We start from the raw sequence: 26,429 nt of genomic DNA, 5'->3' as shown, positions 1-26,429 counted from the left end.
ATGTCTTTTTTCAGTCCCAGAACTTGTTCTGTTGTTATCTCTTTGAATATTGTTCTGCCCGCCCCTGTCTCCCTTTAATTTTTCATTCTGCAACTTTGATTAGACATATGTTGGAACTTGCTCCAAATTAACTTTCTTTTAAAAAATTGTTTGAGAGAGGAAGCACAAGTTGGGGAGAGGGGTAGAGGGAGAGAGAGAGAGAGAAAGAGTCCTAAGCAGACTCCACGCTCAGCACAGAGCCCAACGTGGAGCCCAATGTGGGGCTTGATCTCACAACCACGAAATCATGACCTGAGCCGAAATCAAGAGGCAGACACTCAACTGACTGAGCTACACAGGCACCCTCGAATTATTTTCATAGTTCATTTTTCTTTACTTCTCTCTCTCTCGCTCGCTCCCCCTCCACTCGGCCACATTTGGGGTAATTTCCTCACATATATCATTTAACTAATTTTCTTTTTGCCATTATTTACACTACTGTTTAGCCTGTCCACTCATTTCTATGACTCTATTTTTCATTAGTAAAAACTCTATTTGGTTCTCATTCAAATCTCTCTGGTCTTTCTTCATACTACATTGGGCTTTCATTCTGGTTCTCTCTTTTATGTCTTCAACTATTCAAAATATATTTATTGTGTTGTTACGATGATTCTCTAATACCCAATTTGGGGTGTCTATTCTCTTGTCTGCTGAACTTTCTAACTGTCCCTCACAATAGGTGCATTATTCTATACAACCATAATCGTTTATTGTGAATTCTTCTTTAGTGGGCTGTATTTTTTTTTTCCTGGAGTCCTGTGAGTCACTAGCTGTGAAAATGGACCCGCAGAGTGGTTTTGCATTTGTTTCAGTTGGGAATTCTGGAGTTTTCAAAGGTTCCAGATCCATTTTTATGTTAGTTGTTTGGCTTGTGTTCCTGTGCCATACAGGTAATATAAACTCAAATTCTACACCAAGTAGGGTGTAATCCTGGGTTTTTCACCTCCTGCACAGGGCTTCCCTCCACCCAGGGGCCCAGCCACCAGCCTCCTCATCATCCCTGGGCCAGGCTTGCTTTCCTGGCAAGCCTGCCATGTCCCTTTTCAGCTCCTGGATAGGACAGCAGTCTGAGGTGAGATCTTCATGGTCCTGGGGTACCTGTTTGGCCTTAGTGTTCTGACTTTGATTCCGTTCTTCCTGTCCAGGCACTTGGGGATTTCCTTTATCCTTTTCTGAGCTCATGCATATATTTAAATTCTGGGGATATGTTTTTCGAGAATTTCTACATATTAGTAATAGAAGAGAGTTCTTATCATGAGCTCAGTCTGTTTTATCACTGGAAGAAGCCTCCTGTTGATTCTTTTTAGAATGTCTCAGAACTCTCCAACCTCTTTTCTCTGATTTACTTCTAGCATTCTTGTGACGGCAGGGGGCTGGTCTATGGGACATTTTTAATAAAGAGTGAATACCCCATTATGCAAACAAATCATAGAGACACATAATTTATGTAAAATTGGTCTGAAAAAGACATGATATACTTGTGTATGCTCTTAATGATATACAATGTAAATGTCAGACAGAAGCTTGAAAATCAGGGTCAGAAAACAGTGACCTTTCCATTCTGTCCAATATGTCCTTGGGATAAACTGCATTTTTATTGCATTATATTACATTACACCACTGCAATTATATGAGACTCTTGTTGGAATTTTGAATGCTTCTCTCTATCATTTTAATATACACGTATATTATGTATGGCAATTTGAGTGTTCTATAAACAAAATTCATTGTATAGAAATGAAATTGAAAAATACAATAATTCAATAATGCATAGAAATACACCGCAAAATAATAGTTAGGATATAAAAGAAATTATATGGCTTTTAAAAGTAAATACCTATGGCAAATAAGACCATAATATTGGACCTTGGACAAAGAGCCACTTTGGTTTAATATATCAATATTCCAAGAGAAAAAGAAAAAGAAGGAATTCTCAAAATGATTTTTGATAACTTTCACATTTCTACCAAGTAATGTTAGTGGTATATAGAAACCATGGCATGAAAGTACTCGTAGTTTTTGCAAACAATAATTAAGGCATAACAGAAGGTTTTATCTTTCATGTTGCATGGTTCTGAAAAAAAATTGTAAAAAGGATCCTTTTGGCTTTTGTGAGCTCCCTCGAGAAAAATGTTGATAATAAAGAAAGATGGAGAAAAAAAATGCTGGAATTTTACAACACAAACAAGACACACAAGCCATTTTCCTAACTTCACACTGTTCGGGAGAGTGACAAAACACCAATTTCCACAAGATGGTCTGTCTCACAAATATGGAACACTTCCCATTCAAATAGGTGTCTGGGGCATTGTGGGTAAGCCAGCCAAAACGAGTAGCAATAGCATGTAAATGAAACTAGCAACCTTCCCCATCCTGAGTATTCACCCGAGTCACTGGCACACTGTAGAAAGGCTGCCAGACCTTCCAGTGACAGAAACCTCACATCTGCTGCCTCCTACGACATCTCTGAAAAGCACCACCTCCGGCCTGGAGGGTTCCTTTGTTGGTGACATGCAGTTGAGGGGAGGAAATAACATGCCATTTGGTGTCCTCCGGGCAGGTCTGTGAACAGACTTGTGCTGGGTCTCTGTTCTGCTTTTTCAACATGTTCAAGATCTGCATGTGCTATGTGCTGTAACACGCAAGTGGCAGATAAACAAACCTGTGCTGATTTCCAGGAAAATGCAATTACCATTTTAGGAGAACCATTACATTTGTCTCAACCCAAATGATTTGCAAACTGACGAACTGCAGGTTGTCCGTGTGGCTTGTAAGACAACCACCTGATCCCCAGAAGTGCAGACGCGGCCACGACTCCCAGGGAGGCCTGGGCTCTCGCAGCAGGCGCGGCCAGGCTTGTGCTCATCTCCCCTGGTCCTGACCACTTGTGTGCATTCCAGCCTGACTTCCCCGGGCCAGGACCTGCACTTCTCAACCTTTCCCGGCCTCTGAAATCTGCATGGCTCTCCTCTGTGGCAGGCCGGAAGTGCTAGGGGCTCAATGCTAATTGCCCACTGCGATCACAGGCTTGACAGCGCCCAGTTGGCTGCCTTCCTTTCCCTGTTTCGCTTGCCTGCTCCCCTGCGGTGTTTCCTCAGACCCATTCCCAAGCCGGCTCTGTGTAGTTGAGACCTTGTTGCCAAGTCAGCCTCTGGAGGAACCCGAGCTCAGCTAATTCTCTTCTACCAGGGGTCTCTGCAACTGAACATTTTGGCAGGCTTCAAGATGTCGAGACATCTGGTGAGGAAGACATATATTAAAATGCTGCGTCAGGTGGGCACACGTTTTCCAGTTTACTGTTGGTGTTAAAAGCCAGTCTTGCATTCCAAGCTCACATCGGTATACCGTGCACATCTCTCTTTCTTACTCCTTGGGTCAGACTTGCTGCAAGGTTCCTATGCTTCTAGCTTGTGGCAAGTTCGCTAGTGCCTAACAGATGCACAGGGTCCCTTCAGATGATGGTGATGCCACTAAGAGCTGTGACGGGAAACAACTCTTTTAGAGGACAGCCTCAAGAGAGGAAACTGGGCTGTGTCTGAAAGCAAAGTTATGAGTGGAGGTAAGGCCAGAATTGAGTGAATATTGACCCCCATACTTTGGAATTAAAAATACCAGTTAAAATAATTAGGCCCTTTTGTTTCAAGTAGCAGAGTCACTCTGATTGCCTTGGGTCTTGCGGGCTTAAGAACACATGTGGCAATAATCAACATCTTCACCATCAATATAACTAATGTTTATCGAGCACCTAGTATGTGGGAAGCACTATCCTAAGTGTCTTACATGTATTAACTTACTTAAACTCCATAAAATGCTGAGGAGGAGGCATTATTATTGGCCCCATTTTATGGATGTGGGAACTGAGAGATTAAATAAAGGTGACAGTAGCCTTGACCTTGTGCTCACACGGGGAAAGAACAGCAGGGGTGGCCTCAGGGGAGCCTGAACGGAGTTGTGGGGCCTCTTTGCTGGCAGCTCATGGCTCCATGGCCGCCTTCTCTAGGCTCTGCCATCTCTGTGACTCAGTGTCCTCATCGTTGGGATTTTTGTGCCTGCTCCTGCCAATCAACTGCCTCAGCTTCTAGCTGGCTAATCTCTTGGCTTCTGCCTGTGCAAAGCTTGTTCATGGACACGGCCGCTCGTGACTCCTCCTCCTCAAGGCCCTTCTGCCGGGCTTCTGTCAGGCACCTCTCCTCTTCTGCTCTCCCCCACCTGGCTGACTCTGTATCTGTCACACACACCCAGGTCCCCAGGATGATTGAGTTGTGCCAGTTAATCTCCATCATCTCTATTGATGTGGAACTTTTACTCCAGGCCACCACTTGGCTTCTGGTCACCTCTAGATCTGCTGTTCTTGGGACACATGTCCATCTCTGCCCAATCTGGTGTGGTCTGAAGATGAGGTCACATGCATAAGAATGACCTCTGACTCAGGAACTGCCTGAAAACAGGGACCATTCAGAGGGGCCTACAACATGTGGCTGATGGCCAGAGATGTGACATGCCCAGTACCAAGGAGACCTGCTAAAGATTCTGCCAAGAGTCACTGAAAACCAGTCAGTGGGCTTAAAGATTATGGACATGTTTGGCCTCACTTTCTCCTTCCCTGGACTTGAGGTCTATGAGGAGCAGGGATTCCAGAAAAGTCTGAGTGCATTTGAAATAGGTAGTTGCCAGGGCTTCTGGGTAGCTCAGTCAGTTAAGTGACCGACTCTTGATTTTGACTCGGGTCATGATCCCATGGTTTGTGGGTTCAAACGCAGCATCAGGCTCCACGCTGTCATAGTGTGGAGCTCTCTCTCCCTCTCTCCCTCTCTCTCTGTCCCTCCCGTGTGTTCTCTCTCTCAAAATAAATACACTTGATTAAAAAATGTTTTAATATTAAAAAAAAATTTTAATAATAGAAAAGAAACAGGTAGTTGCCCTTCCCCCATCCCAGAGACACCGAGTGCAGGGGGGAAGATCTTGGGGACATGCCCAGCGAAGGATGTCTACATCCTGTGCATGTTTCATGGCCTGAATTGGACTTTGAAAACCATGTTAGGCTTCTTATTTGAAGAGAGGTGGATAAGGTGACAAGGGTTTGTTTTCCTTTATAAACTTTTAAAATGGAAGGACAACATACATAAAGGCAAGTGCACAGATCCTAAGTGTACAGCTCAGTGAATGCTTACAAAGTAAACACATCTGTGCAACCAGCAGCCAGATCAAGATATGTTACCGGGGGCTTTGCTCAGGGCTCTGGAAGTGCTCATTACCATTCTGTAGTTCATAGGTCATAGGATCATAGAAGATGCTTTGGAAACAATTGGGCCCACATCATTATTTTTGCATAAACTAAGCCCCAGAGTGGCCAATGTCAGGCACAAGGCCATGCAGTTAGAGAGCATCTGGTTTTTTGGTTTTGTTTTATTTTAAAACATCAGGCAGTTCTGATGTTGCTTAACTAAGGCAGTGCCCATGGATAAACCAGCCCACATTACCACTTCCATTTGTTTGTTCCACATGCCTCATTAACTCTTCTTATTCTGTGCTCAGTTTGTAGTCAAACCACCAAGATTTCTCCAGGATTTCTGTGTCCAGTGCTCAGGAAGATAGCTCTCTTCTCATTTCAGTAGCCAGTGGCAGCTGGGGGACATGTGGCACAGGTCAGCAGAGAGTGTGGGGTCGGTGCTCTCTAGATGGTTCCACGGAGCACCCTCCTGTACCATTTCTTTTTTATTTTTTTAAATATGAAATTTATTGTCAAATTAGTTTCCATACAACACCCAGTGCTCATTCCAAAAGGTGCCCTCCTCAATACCCATCACCCACCCTGCCCTCCCTCCCACCCCCATCAACCCTCAGTTTGTTCTCAGTTTTTAAGAGTCTCTTATGGTTTGCCTCCCTCCCTCTCTAACCTCTTTTTTTTTTTTCCTTCCCCTCCCCCATGGTCTTCTGTTAAGTTTCTCAGGACCCACATAAGAGTGAAAACATATGGTATCTGTCTTTCTCTGTAGGACTTATTTCACTTAGCATAACACTCTCCAGTTCCATCCATGTTGCTACAAAAGGCCAGATTCCATTCTTTCTCATTGCCACATAGTATTCCATTGTGTATATAAACCACAATTTCTTTATCCATTCATCAGTTGATGGACATTTAGGCTCTTTCCATAATTTGGCTATTATTGAAAGTGCTGCTATAAACATTGGGGTACAAGTGCCCCTATGCATCAGCACTCCTGTATCCCTTGGGTAAATTCCTAGCAGTGCTATTGCTGGGTCATAGGGTAGGTCCATTTTTAATTTTTTTTGAGGAACCTCCACACTGTTTTCCAGAGCGGCTGCACCAGTTTGCATTCCCATCAACAATGCAAGAAGGTTCCCGTTTCTCCACATCCTCGCCAGCATCTATAGTCTCTTGATTTGTTCATTTGAGCCACTCTGGCGTGAGGTGATATCTGAGTGTGGTTTTGATTTGTATTTCCCTGATGAGGAGCCACGTTGAGCATCTTTTCATGTGTCTGTTGGCCATCTGGATGTGTTCTTTAGAGAAGTGTCTATTCATGTTTTCTGCCCATTTCTTCACTGGATTATTTGTTTTCCAGGTGTGGAGTTTGGTGAGCTCTTTATAGATTTTTGGATACTAGTCCTTTGTCCGAGATGTCATTTGCAAATATGTTTTCCCATTCTGTTGGTTGCCTTTTAGTTTTGTTGATTGTTTCCTTGGCAGTCTTGCACCATTTCTGCTGGCTTCAACATTCTGAGGACCTGGCTCATTCCATCTAAGGTTCTCATGGCAGAGATGATGCACTAGCCATCAGGATTGGCCTTTCCCTCCAAGACGTTGAGGTGTGGCTGGAAAGCAGCTGCCTAGTCAGGGAGTCCATTTCCCACACTCCGGCGGCAGGTGGCTCTTTGACTGCTCATTATGAGCACAACGTGAGTGGAAATACACATCTCACTTCTGGGCTGAGGTGCTTAAGAAGCAAGGGTACCTCCTGCAGGGTCTCTTTCCCCATTCACTGACGCTGAGAACCTATCTCAAGATGGAGGGAGCTTGGGCCCTGAGGGAGGCCATGGAAGGCCACCTGCTGAACAAGGGCCCTGCCAATGGAACTTGACATTAGTGGGAAATAAACAGCTGCTGGATTCATCTACTGAGATTCTAGTATTACCGTAACTAACATGGTTATACCAGGGATGGTGGAGGGAATCTTAACCTTTTCAAAGGCCATTTTTTAAAATCATCTCCTTTGCTTTTTCCAGCTATTGAAGACCACAGCAACCAGATGCCCTTACTTGTATAGGAAGGAGAATTCTTAGACATTATATGCAGAAAAATAAGGAAATGATTTTTTTTTTGTAAATAAGAAAACATTTTCTACACTCATGCACCTTTTTCAAGATTGTTTCTAGGAATCCCTGAGGCAGTGGGGAAAGACTAGTCCACACGGAACAAGGAAAGCCCATGAGTTAGTTGATAAGCTCAGCTCAGCACCTTGCACTTCCTTCTTTGCTAGAAACTGAACCATTACCTATATCTGTGATACACTTTTAATCAGAAGAAATCAAATTTCTCTTTTGGAAAGCTTGTCAGTAAAGAAAGTAACCTTTATTCATAGTGCTCTTTGACCCATTTAAGTGAGTTTTTCTATAATGGAAACTTTAAAAAAAAGACACATAGAATGACAAGGGCGCACCCTTTATAATGCTGATATTGGGAAAGAGTATATAATACACAGCACTGAGGTGACTGGGTTTTTTTTAATGTTTCTTCATTTTTGAGAGAGAGTGCAAGTGAGGGAGGGGCAGAGAGAGAGGGGTACAGAAGATCCAAAGCTGGCTCTGCGCTGACAGCTTCTGCGGTGCTATCAGCGCTGAGCCCCATGGGGGCCTCCAACTCACCCACTGTGAGATCATGACCTGAGCTGAAGTCCAATGTTCAACCAGAGGAGCCACTCAGGTGTCCAAAGGTGACTGTTTTATTAGGAGTTTTCATCGTGGGGTGCCTGAGGGGCTCAGATGGCTAAGCTTCCAACTCTTGATTTCGGATCAGGTCATGATCTCACTCACAGTTCGTGGGTTCGAGCCCCATGTCAGGCTCCATGCCAGTGGTGTGGAGCCTGCTTGGGATTCTCTCTCATTCTCTCTCTCTCTCTCTCTCTCTGCTCCTTCCCCATTTGTGCATTCTCTCTCTCTCTCAAATAAACATTTTTAAAAAAGAGTTTTCATTAAAAATTTTTAATAAATAAATAAATAAATAAACAAATAAATAGTTTTCATCTCACATAGCCAGAACTGGGCATCAAGAGAATGGCTTCTGGCATTAGACTGCCTGAGTTCAGATCCTGTCTGTACCATGTATGGACCAAGTGATCTTGGGCAAGTTCTTTAATTTCTCTATGCCTCAGTATCTCCATCCATAAAATGGAGATCAGCAGATGTCCACCTTTTGGTGTTGCAAGAATGAAGTTCTTGAATACCGGTAAAAGTGTCAGAAAGAGTGCCCGTCACACAGTAAATGTCAGCTACCATTACTACAATGCTTTGAGGCCCTGATTTGTCTGTAGTATATCTGGATTCATATCATAATATAAAAAGAAAACCAAAGAATAGCCTCACTGGGTCAGATCTGGGGTCCTTTCTGTTTCTTCCAAGAATACCCAAAGGCAGCCCTCTGGGGCTAGGGAGTGGGAAACCTGAGGCCGCCTCTTTCAACACGAAACCTAAGCTGAATTAGTACCACACAGGTTTAAGAAATTTCCTAATGTACATTGAAAATTTCAAACACTCTTTGATTTAATAACTCAATTTCTGGGAGTGACTCTAAATATATTCTAATGTGTCTTATTTGTTCTAAATACAGAAAAGGCTATAGGGTACTAAGGTGTCATTTCAGGGGGACTTATAATAGCTGGAAATTGGGACTGCTCAGGTTTCTGATAAGATATAGTTTTAAAAAAAAAACATGGTAAATCCTGTTGATGGAACAAACATAGGAAAATGGTGATTAGGAAAACTGCAATAACATGGAATATGCTTATGAGCATAATGTTAAGACAGAAAAAGTAACATTCAAAATCATACCTAAAACATGACTACAACTACGAAAAGTGGACCAAAAGGTGATAGTAGGAACGAGACTGGAACCAGGACAAGGCTGGAGTTGGGTCTTGGGGTGTGGGGGCTAGGGAGTAGGGTCTGAGACAAATCAGTGTCTCATTTCAAGAGGTGAAATAAGGCAATGCTGGTGTCCTTGGGATGGCCAAGGGTGAAGAGCAGGTCAGCCTCTGGGTATGGAGACTGGAGTTAGTGCCCACACAGTGGGAGACAGGAAGAGTCCTGAGAGGTGGCTACTAGTGGCTTTAGGGGGTGTGGCGAGAGTCTGGCTGGTTTTAAAGAGCCAGTGAGAAGGTAGAAGGGAAGAAAATAACCCTGAATATCAGCAAAGGTTGTATTGGGGTGATGGGGCCTACTTTTGACGCTTTTTCTCAATTTGTATCTAGTTTTCCTATTTTCTTTATTAAACATATGGCAATTTTATAATGGAAATAAATTCATTTTACACAAGCCTATAGTACTCCTGTATAGCAAATACCTCAATGCATGCACACTGGAATTGAACAATTAAGTACATGGATGGCAGATGGTGGCAGCCAGATTTCTCACTGTTGGAGTGGAAATTTACAGATCAGCAAGGGGAGGAGGCTAGAACGATCCATGTGGTAATGGATTAGTTGGAGACATCAGTATGAATTTAGGTTTAGTTTAATATGGATACAGGTGGATATATATAGAAATATTTAGAGAGATGTATGTATGTATGGGTTGGTATACACACCTATATTTCTTTGCTCTGTCAGCTGAGCCACAATACCCCAGTAACAATGAGCAAACCTACTTCCCAGATACTTGTTTCTAATACTAGTCTCCAATAAAAGGAACCAGGGCTCCTTGGAGAAATGGTTGATTCCAGGAAATATACAGAATGAGCCTGGAGTATCTTGTAGTGCCAGAAAGTAAGGAAGTGCTTTCTCTTTCCCTCTCCTTCTCCCTCTCCCCTCCACCCCCTCATGCACACACATATACAACGATAGAGTATGTTAACTGGTCAGAAGGGTAAACTGAGAAAGCTCCCCATCACCAAAGCTGGACGAATTTGAACAACAAAATATATAAAGTAGTATTGGGTTCTAACCCAAAATATAAAATAAATATCCGTGAGTCCCTACTGATATAAATAAATCACCGAATATCTTAATAAATGGAGGGGAAGAGACACTCTCCTGTGCAGGAGAATTCCAAATAAATTATGTAGATAATTCACCCTCAAGGAGGTAGAACACAACTCCCCACTCCTTAGGTGTGGGCTACCCATAATGACTTCCTTCTAAAGAAGACAGCATGGAAAGGGGAATAAAGACTAACTTCACAGTGGAAAAATCTGCAACACTACCTTAGGCAGGTGACCAAGGCCAATATCATCAGTCATGTTGATAGCACATACCCTTGATATCAAGTGATGAAAATGGCACTTTACATCTGTGATCTTCCTCCCCAAACCCATAACTTTAGCCCAATCATGAGAAAAACATCAGATAAATCCCAGCAAGGGGAGCATTCTACAACATACCTACCCAGTACTCTTCAAACCTATCACGGTCATCAAAGACAAGGGAAGTCTGAGAAACCATCACAGCCAAGAAGGAGGTGTGACAATTACGTGTAATGTGGAGTCCTGATATCCGGAAAAGTGGCATTAAGTAAAAGCCGAGCAAATATGAATAAACTATGGACTTCACTTAGTAATAATGTATTGATATTGGTTCATTAATTGTAATGAACGTACCATACTGATGTAACATGTCAACAATAGGAGAAACTGTGTTCAGAAGGTGGGTATACAGGAAATCTTTATACAATCTGTTCGACTTTTTTGTAAATCTAAAACAATTCTAAAAAACAAAGTCCAGTTGATGCTCATTATTCGCGGTAGTCATGGGGTGAACTGGTATTGGTGAATACTGAGCCATTACCCTTGGCCGTGAACCTCAGGTCACAACACTTCTGGATCAATACGGAACCTTGTTTTATGTGTGTTCCTCTTTAAAGAACCTCATTTACTACAGAGTTGATTCATTAGCATTGAATTGATGGCAAATGGCACTCCAGCTCAAGCCCGAAAGAAGCTGATCTAACACACATTTTTTCCATGAGGCACAGCTCAGCCTTCTTGCACTAGAAAGCACTTCAGCACTATTCTTGGGGGCCATTTTAAACAGTGAAATCACCCACAAAAGGCACAAAACATGCAAAAACCATGACACTAAACAGACCACAAAAAGGACCTTCTGTGCAGTATGAGAGCTGATACAAGAAAGCAGAACATCACCTTGTTCCTCCCCAGGTGGGAACATGCGCATTGCACAACTCAAATTTGTCACCCTGCACATATGTCACATTCACAAATGACTGCAAAATGCCACAAGTATTGATTTGAGGGTTACAGATAAATTGTAGCAAGCAGGTGAATTCACAAATATGGAATCCATGAATAATAAGGGCCAACTGTATGGTAATTTTAAAAAGCTTATGAATATGTTCTTAAATAGCCTAAGTTTTCTCCATAACCCACTACAGATTTCCCACTTTTGAGCTTGTTAAACTCTACAATTTATTCATTTATCCATCTATTTAGTTATTTAGTCTCTACTTGTGCTGTGTAATAGCTACACGTGGCTTGGTACTTTAAATGTGGTTAGTCCAAAGTGAGTTGCGCCACAAGGATCCCCAGCAGATTTTGAAGACTTAGTACAAAGAAAAGAATGTAAACTATCTCATTAATGATTTTTATATTGATTACATACTGCAATGATAATATCTTAATATAACTGGTTCAATAAAATATACTAGTACAATTAATTTCACCTGTTTCTTTTGACGTTTATAATGTGGCTACTAGAAAATCTAAAGCCACACATGTAGCTTGCATTTTATTTCTATTGGACAGCACCAATCTACATCATCTCTGGGGAAAATGAATTCCATCATAATATTTGTAGCATGGGGAAGAACACAGGACTACAGGATCATTTTATCCTTAGAGGGACCATTTAATCCTCTCCTTTTAGGGTACTAAGGCTCAGACAGGTGAAGCGCCTTGTCCAGCTTCACACAGCCAGTTGCTGGCAGAGGACTCAGATCTCAGTCTCCTGTCTTCCAGTCCAGTCTCTTTCCCCTTGATCTTCTCCCCTACATGTCCCCACCCCTCCAATAAACACATCCAAACAGCCTGCATCACCTTGCAAGGGAAAAACAGCATTGGCTATTCCTGAGCTGAAAGAGACTATTTCATGAAATCTTGCTAGATTTCTAGAAGTAGGGCTGTCAGATTTACCAAATAAAAATACAGGATGCTTTGTTAAAATTTGCATTTCTGAAATGCAAGCTTAACTGGGTATCCTGTATCTATTAGTAGACTATATTCCATTTAATAGTTTGGACATACTTATACTAAAACATAGCTGCTGCTTATTTGAAATGCACATTTAACTGGTGTCCTGTCTTTAATCTGGCAACTCTGCTATAAAGCCTTTGAGGAAAGAATCTGTGCTGATTTCTGCCAGGCACTCAGAAACTTATCTTTCTGTGTTCCTCCAAGGAAGAGCACAACCCAGTGAGTCATTCGGCGCTCCATAATAAACAAGGGAATCTCTAGACTTGCCTTCCTGTCTGCAGGCTGTTTCGGCTGTCAGTGCTATCCTCCCAAACAGCCAACTTACCGGGAATCAAGCTGCAGATCTCGACTGTCCCTCCCAACCTTTATAATCAATTTGAGTTGGGCGAGATGCCAGCTTTAAAAAAAAAATGCACAGAACCAACTCTTGTAACTATGGAGATAAGACGGAAGGAAAAACCCAAGGAAACAGACAAGCTCTCCTTTTCTTTACAGAAGCTCTTCTAAATGTAACAGGCAACAATTGGTAAAAACATCCCAGCCACTTCCTGGACATGTATACATATCAAACACAGCAAGGCAAGAGCTCATTGGATTTTGCATTTTGTGATTTTGCTTTCCTTCATTACTATTATTTTGTAGCATACTAAACAGGGGGCGGGTAATAGAAGTGGTCCATCCAAGGTACAAGCAAAAAGCAGGTACAGGTAATGACGGGTCCAATGCCTGTAGAGAATTTTAAAACAATAATAACACTGACTAAAAGTTGTTCTGCTTTTTATTACCCCGTGTGCTGGCAATTCTAAACAGTGTCATTGATAAAATACTCCTCCCACTGCAACTCCTTCTCCCCACCGATCCTTGAAAGTTCTGATATTAACCAAGGCCATCGACCATTTTTAAAAACCCTGCTTTACAGAGCTTTGCTTTTTTGCTGTTTGTGGGGTGGGCAGTCGGGAGGAAGCGGAAAGGAGAGGGTAAGAGCTACATGGGGATGCTTAAGCCACCAAAACAGCAGGAGTTTCAATGAATGCAGATTTCCCTCTGGTGAACATATAGGGCTATGTCTTAAGGTCTCCAAGGATGAAGAGGCAATTTTATAGTAAAAGGAGCACTGGAATCGGAGTCATGACACCTGGGTTCAAGATGTGGCTCTGAGTTCACATAGTATGTGACTGAGGAAAAAAGGTCTGGCCTCTCTGAGCTCCAGCCTCCTCCCTATCAAATAGATGCTCCAACCACTCCCCACCTGTCTACTTCACTGGCTCGGCTTGTGCACTTTATTTAAAAAAAAAATTTTTTTTTTTTACATTTATTTATTTTTGAGAGACAGAGAAAGGCAGAGCACAAGTGGGGGAGGGGCAGAGAGAGAAGGAGACACAGAACTGGAAGCAGGCTCCAGGCTCCAGGCTCTGAGCTGTCAGCCCAGAGCTCGACATGGGGCTAGAACTCACAAACCGTGAGATCACGACCTGAGCTGAAGTTGGACACTTAACCGACTGAGCCACCCAAGTGCCCTCGGCTTGGGCAATTTAAAGAGAAAACGTACATGGTGCGCCTGGGTGGCTCAGTCGGTTAAAGTGTCTGACTTCGGATCCACTCATGATCTTGCCGTTTGTGAGTTCGAGCCCCGTATCTGGCTCTGTGCTGACAGCTCAGAGCCTAGAGCCTGGAGCCTGGAGCCTAGAGCCTGGAGCCTGGAGCCTGGAGCCTGCTTTGGATTCTGTGTCTCCTCCTCTCTCTGCCCCTCCCCTGCTCGCACTCTGTCTCTCTCTCTCAGAAAGAAATAAATGTTAAAAAAAAATTTTAAGGAGAAAATGTACAAAACCCTATAGGTGTTTTCCTCATCTTCAAGACTGAAACTGAACCACCACCCATCACAACCTCACTTTCACCCACAAGAAGGGGAAAAGAAGAAGTGGAAGATGAAGTTCCCTTTAAGAGCATGACCCAGACATTACACACAGTCACTTCTGCTCCTTTCTTATTGCTTAAAAGGGAGTCACGTGGTCTCACACTCTTGCCCCAGAGGCTGAGAACCATAGTCTCTAGCTGGGCAGCCAGGTGTCCAGCTAAAACCTGAAAGTTCTATTTCTAAAAATTAATAATGATATAGTGTGATGATATGCAGTCCAATAAGCTAGTGAACAAAAGTGTTTTTGTTGTTGATTGCTCTGATGAATGAAACAAGATGAAAAATTCCATCTTTCCACTATGGCTGCTGAGTTTTAGGTACATATCAATGTAAATTATCCTGGTTTCAATGGAGAATAAATTCTTAGAGCGCTGGATTTGAAAGCACTTTTGTCTGGGGCCTTTGTGTGACTGTTCTCCCAGGGGACTTTGTCAGTGTGAATTTGGATCCATCTTATGAATATAGTCCTGTGCTTCTCAAGGACTAAGCCCGAATCCCAGGAGAAACATGGAATTTAGACCATCTTGCCACTGTACTGACCCTCTCCAGCAAGCTCATAACTGAGAAAGTGGTACATCATCTGGTTAGTGCCTTATCATCCTCGAGGTCTGGTGTCACTGCCTCCATAATTAAACACAGACCATTAGCTATAACCCACTGCACCCACATCAATTATGCCAGTTTGGATAACAGCTGCAGAAACCCTCCTTTCCTGTCTTCCGCCACTCTGGAAATAATCCTGCTTGTATCACACAGGTATAGTTAGAACTGCCTCGGTTTTTCTATCAAATATCAAATTAGCAAGGCGGCAATGCCATAATGGAACAGAGCTTTGTTCTTCCATACGCCGATTAAAAGGTAATTTAACCTCTTCCAAAGGTGGTCTAGCCAATCCCCAGCAGTATTGACATTGTGTTAATGAGAAATTGCTCTCCAGAGTGATAAATTAGCCCTGTGAGACAAGTATGAAAACCCATCTTCACGGATGGTCCAGACTTAAGAAGCAAACTTGGTAGTTTCATCACCCTCTGCCCGGCCCAGTGAAATCCCCAGAGACTCACACACTGTATCTGAAATGCCGCAACTGCACAGATTGAAACACACACTCGTAGCCTCCTCAGTAACGCAAGCTGCCTCAACTCGCTGGTCTCCTCGCACACGCTAGTCGAAGCTGACTGTGCCTCAGCAGGTTCATCCACCTCACTCCTCGGGGAGAAGAAAGTCCTTTTACCATGCAAAAGGAGAGAGCCATGCCAAAGAGCCTCAGAATGTGGGAGGACCCTGAGCACTCTCTTAATCTAATGTGCTCATTTTACATATGAGAAAGCTCAGGCCTGGAGAGATGAAATATCTTGGCCAAAGCTATAGGAAGCTCAGGCAGCAGAGATGGACAAGAATCCATTTTCTCACACAATGAGGTCACTATTTTTACCCTCCTCTAGACACCCTACCACACTGACTATGACTTAGACACCAGCTGTCACATCATCTGGAGACCTTCAGGTAAAGAAAACATTCATCTTGCTTGAGAATATGAGCCTCACTTCCTCTAGCACAGCAGATATAAATCTCAATCCACAAAGCCAGGTAAGCAGGACACACGATTTTGTTTTACTTTCTATAAAGCAACCAGACCCATCCTGCCAAGCTGGAAATTCAGTCCCAGGCATCCTTGGGTCCTCTCCACGACTCTTCTCTCTCTTTTGAATTTTTTTTTAATGTTTATTTGTTAAACATTAAGAGAGAAAGGGAGACACAGAATCTGAAGCAGACTCCAGGCTCCGAGCTGTCGGAATAGACCCTGATGCAGGGCTCGAACTCACTAACCGTGAGATCATAACCTGAAGCCAAAGTCTGATGCTTAACCGACTGAGCCACCCAGGTGCCCCTCCCCCACTCTTCTAAGTGCATCGAGGCTCTGTGTCTCAGGCAGTGCTAAGATATCAGGATGACCGTCTGGACCTGCCGGAGATATTATCATTGAGATGTCACAGATCCAGTGCACAAGGTCCCTTCACCTCCCCAGGCTGCTGGTTCTAAAGCCCTTGCTGGCTGGAAGCTTAGGCTTTGGTCCTCCTTCTCTCAGCTTCCTTATCTGAAATCTGCCTCCTCCTGGTCCTATCAGGATGAAGAATGTAGGGACCCAGTGCCCTCTAGGCTCTTAGACTTATCTCTCCTGTCCCAAGTCAGAGGAATTCCTTCAGAAACCCTTTTTGTTTTCCTCAAAAGTGTTACCTTTCTTGCCTCACACTCTAGGACACCATTACAATTCCCTGGAGGGATCGAGCCTTTTGGAAACAAAAACCAGGAAAGGAAATGTGTTGTAGGTAACTTCTACTCTTTATCCAGCCCCAAACCTTCACCATGACAAGAAAACAGAGGCGGGGAAGAAAGGGAACTGTGCAGGGAGGGGAAAAATTAATGACTTCTCAAAAATTACACTGCACAAGGGTGATTTAAAGTTCCATGAAAGAACAAAGAACCCCAATCGCCGTTCGTTCTTTCTGGGAAAAAGAATGCCGGGGGAAATTGTCCCAGCTTCATCTTGAAAAGGAGCTCGAAAGGCAAGGAGTCATTTCTCTATACTGAGGGAGGCTACTATGTAACTTCAGAATGTAGCAATGGCCTTCCTCACCACATGACTGTTTCTCAACTCCTTGCCACCTGGCTACGGATGCCACCATTCTTCAAAACAACTCTGTGGAAAGTCCCCACTGACCTATCTGTACAGTCCAGTGGCCAACGATGCTTCATCTTCATCCTCTTTGACCTCCTCTTCCTCCCTGAAACTCTTTCTTCTGTGGGGTGGTTGGTAATGCTGGATTGTACTGGTTCATGCTCTTAACTTTCTGATCATGCCGTCTTTATTCCTTTGCCTTTTCTTCCTTTCTTTTCCACTAATCAAGGGCATTCTTTAGGGAGCTAATCTTAGCCACCTTCTCTTCTATCTCTATTCGATTTTCCTCCTTGATTAATCCAGTCCTACACCTTTTATTGTCTTTAAATCTACACCTCTAGCCCCGCTCAATTTCTTGAATTCTAGACCCAGAATCCCAACTGCTGGACGTGCCTCCATACCTCAAATTTGCCATGTTCAAAACCAACTCATCTTTCTTCCCTAAACCAACTTCCCTTTGTGACTTTCTTGCTCCATTAATGCATCACCATTCTTCCAAACACTGGATCCAACTTTGACTCCTCCTCTCCATTGTCTTTATACACCATGCTGTTTTTTTAAAGATGTTTATTTATTTATTTTGAGAGAGACAGAGAGAGTGGGACAGAGAGAATCCCAATCAGGCTCTGCACTGTCAGTGTGGAGCCCGATGTGGGGCTCGACCTGAGGCGAAATCAAGAGTCAGATACTTAATTGACTGAGCCACCCAGGCACCCCTATACACCACACTGCTTGAATCTAAATAGATTTTACCTCCTCAAATGGAATATTCCAGGTATTATATGACAAGTACAGAATAAAATGGAACTATCCATCTGCACATTTATGCCATTAATGTCATATAACATTAAATTAACTATGGCTATAATTTTGGCCTTTATCCTTCCATAATTTCTTTTATACAATTATGTATTTTTACATAAAAGGGACCATATTATTTGGAACTTGTCTTGTCACTTACTATATCACAAACACTTTCCTGTGCCATTAAATGTTCTTTTATACAGTAATTGTCAAATTTTAAGAGTATATCAGAATATCTGAGGGTGCTTGTTAAAAAAGTATTTCCCTGGACCCTCCCCTAAGGACACTCATTCCATATTCTGGGGATAGTCTATGAACCTATATGCTTAGCCAGCACCCCAGAAAATTCTAATGCATAATGTTTTTAGATCCCAGTTTGAGAAACACTGTTGGTTCAGCACAAAATATAAGGATTCCTCCTTTTTTTTGTTTACATTTACCATAATTTATTGCCAATCAACACCGACATGTATTTAGGTTGCCCTCCAAGTTTTAAATATAATTTTAGTTCTGCACTGACTTTAATTTCTAGGCTCTCTCTTTATCATTCCCTCCACCCATCGATGCATATAATTTTTCTTTAGGGTAAATTCCTAGAATTTCTGGGTCCAAAGGATATGCAAAATTGTATGTTATATATGCGGTAATATATGCTATTATAGTATTTGTTATATAATTATATATACCAATAGTCAAATATAATAAATAACAAAAATTAATACATTAATCACCTGCTATGGAATGTAATAATATATAATATATATTAGTTTATATATGTTCAGGTGCGGTTTTATTTGGACTCTTGCACAAGACTTACATTCATCCATGTTAATCTCATCTGGCTATATTTCACCCATTGCTTCAAGAGTCATGTTACTTTTTTTAAAGATGATTTTATTTATTTTGAGATATATATATATATATATACATATATATATATATATATAGAGAGAGAGAGAGAGAGAGAGAGAGAAAGAGAGAGACAGACACAGCACGAGTGGGGGAGAGGCAGAGAGAGGGAGAGGAGAGAAAGAGAGAGACAGACAGACACTGTACGAGTGGGGGAGGGGCAGAGAGAGGGAGAGAGAGAGAGAATCCCAAGCAGGCTCCGCACCATCAGTGCAGAGCCTGGCACGGAACTCAAAACTCACAAACCGTAAGATCGTGACCCGAGCTGAAATCGAGAGTCAGATGCTTAACCAACTCAGTCCCCCAGGCGCCGCAAGAGTCATGTTACTTTTATATCCCTACTCTCCAGTGAAAGTATTTGTTATTTTTCTAATCTCCTGCATATCTGATATGTGGCTACAATACTTTTTTTCAAATTGCGGATGAGAAATAGTGAATGGAATGAAGTTGAGAAATGCCTTCCTGCTCCACCAGAAACCTATATTGCTCAGCACACTTGTTCATTCTTTCTTTAAACAGTAACAACTTAAATAGTGATTGGCTTATGATTCTACATGTCATCTTTAAGGTCGTAGGCATAGAACTTACCAAATATTTGCTGATGTTCATATCCATTGCCATCTACCTCTTGGCTCTGATCTACCAATACAGGGAGAAAAATAAGTGTATTGGTTTCTTATATCCAGATTAAGGCTGCTTAACACAGGTTCATAATGCTGTCGTGGCATACAATATAAGGCATGTATTCAGTTCGTGTGTCTCAGGGTGAACTGGGGGCTCTGTCCATCTTCTAAACAGGGTACAATTGTTGTGGTCCCTCTGGTGAGGGAGGGAGAGAGCAGGGAAAGGAAATAGAAGGCAGGATGCAGAGGGCTCATATAGGCTCTGGGAAAGCAAAGGGAAGAGGCTGGGAGATGAAAAAGGGAGAGAAGCCGAAGAGGGATGTAGATTGCCTGCGAGTGTCAAAAATGACAGCAATCATCATCATCATCATCATCATCATCATCATCATCATCATCTCTATTATCAGTCAAATTTATTATATGTCTAACATTCTGCTAATGCTTTGCGTGTATGAACACATCTATTCTCCTAACAACTTTGAAATGTGAGTGCTATTATTGTCTCCACTTTGCAGATAGAGTAATGGAGGGACAGAAAGACTAAGAAGCGTGCCCAGTATCACAAAAGTATTAAGTGAGACAACCAGCATTTGAATCAGGCCATCCGATGCTCCGTTTTAAGTGTGAAAACTGTTCACCACAGTGTATATCATGTGCCGCCATTACTACATTCTAGTTACTATTATTATTGGGGCACGTGTGTGTGTATGTACACATACACCAAGGCCAGGAAGTGAACTGCCATTACTTTTGTTATGTGCACACAAATGAGTTAACTTTGGGAATCTCTTTTTGCGCTTATGTGGAAAGAGTACTTTGAGGAAGGGGACATTTAGTGGTGTCCATACTTAGGGTAACCAACTTGTCCCAGGTTTCCTGGGATTCCACCAGTTTTAGCAGTACAAGTCCCATGTCCCAACTGTATGTTTTGTTATTTCTTCCCACTGAATACACAAGGGGGCATTGTAACCATTCAGTCATGCATTCCTCAAACATTTATTGAGCGCCTAATCAGAGGTGTGATTGCTGCCCAAGAACCTAGCACTGAAGATGGGGTGGGGTGCCAGGAAAGTGAGGACCCTTCCATAATCCCAAATCAAAAAGAGTAAGATACAGGTATTTAAATGGACAAACGCTTACATGGCATTGACTCTGTGCCAAGTACTATAATGAGCACTGCACATTTTAGCTCATTTAATCCTCATAAACAGCCTATGGCACGGTCACTATCATTATCATCCCCACTGTAAAGAAGTGGAGGCAAAGAGGGGCTAAGTACCTTGCACATTGCATGGCTGGCAAGTGGCACAAAGCCAGATTTGAACCCAGGCAAGGCCCTAATTGCTCCAGAGCCCATGTCTCTAACTGCTGTGGCAGGCTGTGAAGAAAGGGCCTGAACCCCTCCATCAAGAACTCCGTGTGCCCTCAGTGTCTTCCTAGCCCTGCTTAGAGGTTTGTCCCTAGCTCAGCGGTTCTCAACCCTGAAGGCACAATTATAATCACCCAGGGAGTTTAAAAGATAATACTGATTCCCCAGGGCCCCACTTGCACAGATTTTGATTTAACTGAGCCACCTTGACCTGGACATCAGGATTTTTTAAAGCCTCCCTCAAGGGTCTTATGTATAGCTGGGTCTGAGAACAAGGTGGCCAGACCCTCCCCTCTAGCAAGCTGGGCTGAGTCTTCTAATCCAGGGCTTCTCAAATGCTAGAGTGCGGCTAGCATTTAGCTCAGTCGGCTAAGAACTTGATTAAAATGCAGATTCTGATTCACTAGGTTTGGGGTGGGAATGGGAGGACCAGAGATTCGGCATTTCTAACCAGCTCTCAGGGTGCTGATGTTGTTGGTTCATAAATCACACTTGGGGTAGAAAGGATTTTGAGGCAAAGTGTAGTCCATAGACCTACTGAGTCAGAATGTGCATTTTAACGCACATTTGAGTTTGAGAAGTCCTATTCAAACCCTGAGCTGCCAAAAGGTTCTGGGAGTGGGTTTCAGATGTGCCAAGGTACTGCTTCCCCTTGGCTCTTAGAAATTTGGTTGGTGACCTCCAGGGCACTACTGCAAGCAGCCTCACTGACCCTGACCCTATGTGTATGCAAATGTCATGTCTCACTGCTGACCATCATGGAGAAAAGAGTGGGAAGTCCTGCTCTAATACAGTCTTGTTGCCCCCTTCCCTCATACTCCCAGCAAGCCTTTGCTCACGCTGTTGCTTCACTGGACTTTGACCAGCCTTACCCAATTTCTGAAGGTCAAGTTCCTGTCCTAATTCCTCCTCTATGGAGCCGTTCCCATTTCCATGTGGCCATTTCAAACCAACAGACGTTCTTTTTTTTTCATATAACAAATGCCAGATAACATTTCCTATGTGCCAAGTACTGTTCTACACCCTTAACATTATTCATCCATCCATCCATCCATTCATTCATTCAATCCCCACTTTACAGGCAGGAAAACTGAGGCACAGAGCAGTGGAATAAGTTGCTCAAGGTCACACAGCTAATAAGTGGAAGGGTCAAGATTCAAACCCAAGTAATCTGGCTTCGGAGTCACCACACTGAACCACAATGCTAAGATTCTTCTCACTGGTGTGGGACTTACAGAAGAATTTGCAAATAATGCCGAGTGTGGACAGAGAAAGAAGATGTATGAATTTACCGTGGCTGGTATGACGAACTACTACACACTGGATGCCCTGAAACAACAGTAATGTATTCTTTCACAGTTCTGGAGGCCAGAAGTCCAGGCTCACGCTGTTGGCAGAGTCACGCTCCCTTTGAAGGCTCTAGGGAAAGATCCTTCTTTGCCTCTTCCTGGCTTCTGGTGGTGACCAGCTCACAGACACATAGGCACATCACCCTGATCTCTGTCTCCATCATCACATGGACTTCTCTGTGTGTCACTCTGTGGCCTCTTCTCTGCTTATAAGGACACCAATCATTGCATCAGGGCCCATCCTAATCCAGTATGGCCCCATCTTAACTTATTATATCTGCAAAGACCCTATTTCCAAGTAAGGTCACATTCTGAGGTCCCAAGTGTACATGAATTTGGAGGGCTGGGGGAGACACTATTCAACAGAGTACAGGAGAGCACAGAGATCGTTGCAGGACAGCAACTGTCTCTTACAAATCCTCAGCTACTATCAGTTTCAAAATGCTGCTGAGAGGCCTTAGGACCTCTGACTAACACTTGCCAGATTCAGCTGAGGTGTAGCAAGCCGTGGAATAGCTGTAAGTTTTGGTCAACAGACTGCAATTTCTTCAGTGCCAAGAGGACATCATTTAAAAACTTCTGCACACTGTCCAACATCTGATTGTGCTTGCGGCTTCTCCCCAGACCAAATCAATCAGATTGATTTTATGTGTACAACGAGTATGATAAAACTGCTGCTTTTGGAGAGTTTGCAGGTGGCAGGCGCACAGGCGAAATGGAGCGGCCGTGCATTATCTAGGCTAGCATATGATAGCGAAGTAGCCTTCGGTAGCCTGTGGCGGAGATCTTTTGCGGGAGCTATTTGGACATCGGAGCGTCTCTGTGAAATATCCAAGCCCGGTCTGTGATAAGCTAAGGAGTCTTGTCGTCAGCACTCCTGGGCCGCAGCATAGATACTCTGAGCCAAGATCATCTGAGGCAATGTGCAGAGGAAAGTTCCAACTCCAGGACAAGAACCAGAGAGGATGGTGTCCATACTGCCTACCTCACCACGTCAATACTGAGCTCCTAGAGAAGGAGCTAGGTGCTGCCATGGTTTCAGGTGCTCAACATGATGTGTGGGTTCTAAATGAGCCGGTATTAGAGCACTTAGGTGCTGGAGTTAAAGGTGAAGCTGCGAACACTGAGCAAACAAGTGAAAAATTCGGGAACATGAGTGACAAAAAAGTGATTGAAGTGGGAAAAAAAAAGAGGATCTTGAGGACACCACATCCATAACTAATGACACTGGTGGAGAAGTTGCTTCTGAGGATGAGTGGTAGTGTTACTGAGTGCAAGAAACTGAACTCTCTAGACCAGAGACAGGTGTTGCTGTTGTTGGGCCCTGAAAGATTAGTATTTAGACTGTTCTAAGTGAGCCCATCATCCCTTCATTCCTGTTATCACTGCCACACCTGCAAAGAAGGAAAGTGAAGGCACTAATGTTCCTTATTGCCAAAGCACCATTTTGGCCCCAGTTATCTGAAGATCTGTAAGAAAAGGAAGAAAAACCTCAATTTCCTGATCCCTGCAGCTCAGTGAAATTCTCAGATGTGGCTCACAGTTCTGAAAGCCCGGAGACCATCTCAAGCACAGAGAACAATCAGATGGCCTTAGAAAGCAGAGACCAGACACACAAAATACAGAGGACTGACTAAATCTCTTGAAGCTGTGTAGCATATGTGAGAAGTAGCCACGAGACAGAATTATTATTCCCGGAAGAACAGGCCACCTTGTCACTTGTTTCCACTGCAACAGATGATTAAAGAATCCTGGGGCTTCATGCCCTCTTTGCAAGAACATTCAGCTGGTTATTAAGGTTTTTATGGCCTAGCTGAATGGGCAAGTCGCAGAGAAATGACAACCAGAGCCAGGTCAGGGATAAAATTGTCAGTACAGAGCATCTTCACTCAGTGTGATCCACTGTATCCGTTCCCTGTTTCATGCAAACGTCCCTGTGCCAGGACATTTTCACTTCTAAATTCATAAGGAATTGGAGAGCAATTCTTCAAAACCAGCTCATTGATCTGGGGGCTCTATTTCCATGAAAAAGCTACTTTAATCACTCACATTCTTCCTCTAAAAAACAGGTTCTGGGAGGGAGCAACTACAAAGACAAACAAAAATACTTCCATTCACCAAATCACCTGAAGATTAACCTTCTCCCTAGTTTTCTTCCCCACCCTTCTCTTCTATTCTGTTGGAGAATGTTCTTTGGCACAAAAATCCAAGGTGGCTATGAGAAAAACACTAAAGCTAACAATCAAAACACAAAAATTATGAGACATGTTACTGATCATTTACATTACAGTCAAGCTACATGGATCTGAGAAGCCAAAAGGAAAAATAAGCTTGGAAAACAAGAGATTTGTTCCACATGTGCCCAGAACGATGGTTATCAAACTTTTTGCTAATATACCCCTCAAAGAATTTTGAGAAACTGTATGCTCTTTTCCATGTGAAATCTTTTTTCATTTTTTAATGTTTATTTTTGAGAGAGAGAGAGAGAGAGAGAGAGAGAAAGCGAGAGAGAAAGCATACACACATGCATGAGCAGGGGAGGTTCAGAGAGAGAGAGGGGGACAGAGAATGTCAAAGATCCACACTGACAGCAGAGAGCCTGATGCGGGGCTTGAACTCAAGAACCATGAGATCGTGACCTGAGCTGAAGTCAGACACTTAACTGACTGAGCCACCCTGGTGCCCCTCTTTTCCACATTAAAAAACTGAGATATAATGAACATACCATAAAATACACAGATCTTAAATGTTCTTTTCCTGTAAGTTTTAAGCATTTGAGAACCCACCACCCAAAACAAACTGTAGAACATTTCCATAACCTGAAAATCGTCCCTCTGGCCCCTGTGCAGGTGATCTTCCATGTCCTGACTCTCACCCAGGGTTAGTCTTCGCTCTGCACATCTTTAATTTGACATCTAAATTTGCAAAATACACTTAATTGCTTACAAAGGAAGAAGTGATCAGCTCAAGTGTTCCACAGTTCCTTCACTGACAGGGAAGATGGAACCACTGAGTGTATTATTGGTAGCTTGTTACGTGCGGAATTTTACTCAAAGATGGCTACTTCTCATACTTTGGGCCCCAGCACTCTTTCAGCCTTTTTCATGTTCTTTATTTATTATGTCGTGAATAACACTACCTCATCAGTATTGGTAAGAACACTTGCAACCAATAGTTTAGTGCTCTGAGTGAGCCAGTCAGGCCCACAGTACCCTTTCTAGAATGCTGCCTGCCCTAACAAGGAGGTAGGAATGTGTGCTCCCTGCTACAGTTGATCATTCAAGTTGGCATGTGTCGTAACTGGCTTGGAACCATTGGATAACTGTTCGTGGGGGGGATATTTTATTCCCCAGCTGGAGTCAGGCATAAAGACAAAGGAACAGACAGTGGAACCAGAAGACCGGGGTAGAAGACTCAATTCTGCCATTATGATGTGATCAGAGACAGACTCCTCACACTTCCTGAGCCTCTGTAGACTGTCAAATGGGACTAAAACCTACCTCACTGGGACACTGTGAGGAAAACGTTGGCGAGAAGAGTAAAAGTGCTTTGCAAAATGTCAGGTTCCCATCAGTGAGCTTTATCACTATTCTTTTAAACAGGAGGTAATACTTAAACTTCTTTAAGTCCCCCTGAACATTGCATGTAGGAGGTCTTAACAAATACGTGTTAACTGATATACCTGTCTATAATAAATAAGAATAAAGAGTTGTAAATGTTATTGTTTAGGGAATCAAAAATTTGAAAATTAAATTCTCAACGCACACACGAATATAGATTTCTTAGCTCAGCTTAACATGTGTCTATAAGATTCAAGAAACAAGACACATTCAGTTTAAAAAACAGTGGTCTGCAAATTTCCATCCCTTAGTAATCTGAAGATCTGCATGCAAAATCATCACCACTCATTCTTTTCCCAGCAGGAAAGTTAAGTAATAGCACACGGTGTAACCTCTGTTTGGAGAATCTATTCTCTATCCTTAATCACGTCTGCAGTTCTCCCAAGAACTGTTTCAAACATTTTCACGCTTACATAAATTGTAAAGCTGAGAATGAGAAATACTACTCTGGTAAGAGTAGGTCATGGTTGGTTTTCTGAATCTAGACAATTAATTAGTCCACCTGGCAAACATGAGCCAGGTATTCAGGAGTAGGCAACAAAAGCAAGGTGACAGGGGATGCTACCCAAGATGGATACGCCCTCTACATCCTATCAGCCCCCGGGGACTACAACTAAGACAGGACACCAAAACAACAGCAGCAACAACTGGCAGAAGACTCTGAAAAGCAAATAATTAGCAGGCA

At 42.9% G+C, this 26,429-nt stretch overlaps 1 pseudogene; it reads left to right on the top strand.

Moving 5' to 3' along the window:
• LOC145713829 (protein Mdm4 pseudogene) overlaps window positions 1-23,937 on the top strand; it is a 33,264-nt pseudogene extending 9,327 nt beyond the window's left edge.
• Window positions 23,938-26,429: the final 2,492 nt, after the last annotated feature.

Source organism: Panthera onca, chromosome X, assembly GCF_046562875.1.
Source record: "Panthera onca isolate mPanOnc1 chromosome X, mPanOnc1 haplotype 2, whole genome shotgun sequence".
Lineage (NCBI taxonomy): Eukaryota > Metazoa > Chordata > Mammalia > Carnivora > Felidae > Panthera > Panthera onca.
This window is presented reverse-complemented; position numbering and strand designations above follow the sequence as displayed.